Source organism: Octodon degus, unplaced genomic scaffold (genome assembly GCF_000260255.1).
Source record: "Octodon degus isolate 3935 unplaced genomic scaffold, OctDeg1.0 scaffold00007, whole genome shotgun sequence".
Classification (NCBI taxonomy): Eukaryota; Metazoa; Chordata; class Mammalia; order Rodentia; family Octodontidae; genus Octodon; species Octodon degus.
Window position 1 is genome coordinate 10172333 of NW_004524583.1, and position 4189 is coordinate 10176521.

Genomic DNA, 4189 nt, shown 5'->3' on the forward strand with positions numbered 1-4189 from the left:
ACAGCAGATCCTGGCTTAGTATGACCCCCTGCCTGCACCAGGAAAAGGACTAGTACTGAAAACAGGTGTATATAATTTGGAAACCTAGGGTCACATAAAGCTTATAAAATAGGTGAAATTAATTTCAATGAGATGCTTTATTCAAACCAACATAGCAAAATATTATAATTTCAGCTTATAATTGTATAAAAATATTGAAATATTTTTAATTCATTTTTGCTGTGTCTTTAAAATCCGGTGCATATATTAGACTTACAGCAGTTCTGCGTGACAGCCAGCCACGTGTGAGGGCTCCACAGCTGCGGCAGCCTGTGCTTGCTGCCTAGGAAGCTCTAGAACGTTCCCAGGTAAGCTTCAGGGAGGCAAGGAATCCCTTGAAATGGGTTGCCTGGGTCTTTGTTTGCTTGTTTTTTTTCACGTCAGACGGGTAATGTGCGCGTGTCGTGACAGGGCTTCAAGGAGGCACATCTCATGCGCAAGACACGAGCACCGAGTCACCACGCTCATGAACCAAAGGGTCGAGTTGCCAGGTGTTGTTCCTGTGTACTTTGCAGATTTTTTAAATGAGTGGATGTATAGCTTTATTAGATTTTGATAGGCATTAGTGACTTCCAAGGATTAAAATGATCCAAGAGGAAGACTGAAAATTTTTTCAGAACTGAGTCTTATGGTATCCCAAATGTGGTCCTGCAAGAGAGGGTGGGGACCCCCAGGTGGGGCTAGCCCAGGGACTTTGATCACTCCTGGCAGCTTGGGGTCCTGCTCATCTACCACAGTGTGTGGGGGCTGTGAAACAGACTCAGACAAGGGGCGAGACCACGCAAGACTTGGTGGAATGCAAGGAAAGCCATGCGGGGGAGGAAAGCCGTCCCAGGGAAGAAAGGACTTCTTGCTTTTGGCAGGACCGTACTGTTCCCAGGCCCTACGCTTCAGGATGATTTTCTAGATCACAAGGATGTGGAAATAGAGGTGAGATCAATATATAGCAGACAGATAGAAAGGAAATAAAAATCTCTGGTTTAGAATGATGTGCACATGCTTTAAATGCCCCCCTTGTCCTTCTAAACAAAGAAAGACAGCATCTTTTGAATCATGAGGTCATTTGAAAATAAAGTGACTTCATGTTCTCGATTCTTTCCTCAGCACTCAAGGCTTATGAGTTCCTGGAACAGGTCCATTCAGAGAGCTCGCCTTCTGCAGCAGGGACTCTGAACACAGTGACCACAGAAGGCTTGGCAGCGGGCAGCAGCGCGTACACCTGCAGGTGGGTCTCTGGTAGATAGAGCAGTCCGACATTGCTGCAGTGGGCTGTGACTTTCCGTAGGCCACAGCCACGGTCTGCACCCTACAATTGGTAGGATTCATACAGGGTCCGGGTCTCTGTCTGTCCCAGAGCGTCTTAGAGCCTCCCTTCCCAGGAGACCCCGACCCTGTGGACAGCCATGCAGAGAAGCCATCTGCCTGTCACCTGTGTGCCATTATTTCTATATACAAGTTTCCAGCTTCTGGTGTCTGATGTAAGGCCCTTCTGGGCAAAAGCCTGAGCATGGTAGAGGTTTTTCAGCCCTCCATTCTAGAAGCAAAGGACATGAAATAGTTAGATGGGGACTCTGAGGTCATTTGGGCCCATTCCTCACATGTTACAGATGGGGAAACTGAGGCTAGAGAGGTGAGGTAACTTCCCCAACAATTCACAGACCAGAAGCAGAGCAATCCCAGACTGGACTGAAGCTCACCCGTGGCCCAACACCGCCCCCCCATTTTGGTGCTCACAATCTAACTGGTACCCTGTGTCATCAGACAGCTTAGGTTGGGCTGTGGCTGATGAAGAATGCTGGAGTTCCATAGGTCTGGCTCAAGTGTCAGCAGTCATTTGCTAGTGGTAGGCTGCAGACAAATAATTTCAAGTTCTGAGCCTGTCTTCTCAGTCTGTAAAATGGGGGTAACCAGACCTATACCCTGGGCTTACTCCAAGGACTACATTAGATAATGTATTAGGGAAGTTGACCCAGTACCTAAGGCCTAAGTGCTGAGTAGATTGCAGTTATTACTGAGGTTTCCGCTGACTTCTCCCAGTCCCAAGGATGCTGGTCTTCCTGACACATCAAAGTGCATCTGCTGTGGGCTTTTTTTTTTTTTTGCTCCGAATGCCCTCAGGGGTGGTTTGGCTGGCTGGAGTGTTGTGGGGATCGAACTACAGCAACCTGAGGCTGACAGCTTTGTGGAAGCAGCCACTTAAAGAACTGAGCTATGGCCAGGCCCCCCTGCTGTGGGCTTTTGCAGGCAAACCCTTGCTAGTAACTGACTGGCTGAAGTGTCAGGGGCTAATTGCCTTGCTTGCTGGGCCACATCTCTTGCTGGGCATAGGCTGGAGAAGGACATGCATCAGCCTTGTGTGCTCAGGGACCCGTTCAGTGCCTGGCACAGAGCAGGTACCCAGCGAATGTTGAAGGAATAGTTAAAGGGCAGCCTTCACTCTGTAGAGGTTGAATAATAGCCCCCAGGCCATGAGTCTACTCCATAGAGCCTATAGATGTCACCACACAAAGAAAAAGCTTCTTGATAGCTGTCATTAAAGATCTTAAGATAGGGACATTCTCCTGGATCACCTGGGTGGGCCTGAGCCTAAGTATGTGTATCCTCCTACAACCCAGGGGCTAGTGGTCCACTGAGGCTGGCTGCAACCCTAGCGTCTCTGCACTGTTCTGCTACATGCATTTCAGACTTCTGGTCTCTAGAGCCATGAAAAAATGACTTTCTGTTGTTTTAAGCCACTAAATACATGATACAGCAGGAAGCTGATACAAGTGTTAGGTCCTGGGTCAACTGCTCTAATATATTATCTAATGTCCTTGGATTAAGCCCAGGGTATAGGTCTGGTTACCCCCATTTTACAAACCTAGAAGACGGAGGCTTAGAATTTGAAATTATTTGTAGTCTTACCACCAGCAAAAGACACCCACTAGTAACATGGGTGTTTCAGGGACTAGAAAATCCTAGAGTGAAACCAAGGAAGCTCAAATAGCCTTTAACTCTGTACTTTCATTATTTGTCTAGAAATAGTGTCCTCCCTCTGTGAAGCCTTGGATAATCTGAGGGGGTAGCAGAGGTAGGAACCTGGGCAATGGGGGGCTGAAGTGGGTTTTCCTTGCATCAAAGGGAAGAGAAATAGGCAGATAACTTGTTGCCAAAAGAGATGGGATGATAATATAAGAGGGCTGAGCTGCACTAATTCATTCATTCATTCATTCATTCATTCATTCATTCATTCATTCAGCAGACATTGTTGACTGCCTGCTCTGGGCCAGCCATGATTCAGGTGCTTAAGATTCAGGTGTGAACAAGGCAGGGGAAGAAAAAAAAGAATCCCAGTAGTGGACCTTACACCCTAGGTGTGGGAAATATGTACACCCAGAGAAAATGAATGTCACCTCTCACAGTGACAGCTCGGACAGCAGCTGCCTTTGCATGCATTATGGCTTAGATCAAGAGTGTCCGCAAAGGCCTTGTGCGCTCACAAGTGGGGCCTGTGGCAGTGGCTGGATCCCGGGGCGCTGTACCCACCTGTGGAGTCATTTGGTAACTTCATGGGCTGTGGGCGTTGTGGGAGGCGGGGCTAGTGTGGGTGTGGGGGCGGGGCTAGTGGGGCGGGGCTAGTGGGGCGTGGGGGTGGGGCTGGCAGGCAGAATTGATCACTGGGGGCCACTTACCTATCAAAAAGTGAGAACAAAAATCGTATTTGACGAACTCCTTCTAAATGCTAAAAGTGGAGACAAGTTAGACTACATTTCTTTCCACCATGCAATATTTAGTATCTGAGAAACCAAAAAGCAATGGATAACTTACTGTGTTTGGTGACAATAATTAACTCCTACCTGCTGTCCCTTTACATTCACCTCTCTTAGGTGACCTCCCCTCCCTGGTCTTAGCTGGTTGATGTAGGATTGGGCGCCTGACTCCAACGGGCCAGAGTTCCTTGCTTGGGAATTGGAATTGAGCTGGAGAGAACGGAACGCTCTATTCTAGGTGGTTGGACCTGTAATGTATAGAGTTGGGAATTTTCAGGGATCGTGCCATGTCATGCGAATTGAAGACAAAAAATAAATGGGTTTAAAAAGAAATGAAATTGATACATAGAGGAAAATAGAGATTACAGGAGAGACACTGTTAATGACCTTCGTATTGCTCA

General features: G+C 47.5%; 1 non-coding gene across 1 annotated transcript; it reads right to left on the reverse strand.

Moving 5' to 3' along the window:
- Positions 1–417: 417 nt before the first annotated feature.
- LOC111813353 lies at positions 418–519 on the reverse strand. The gene has a single exon (XR_002818638.1). It is a non-coding gene; the product is annotated as a small nucleolar RNA U13 (small nucleolar RNA).
- Between the last annotated feature and the right edge of the window lie 3670 nt (positions 520–4189).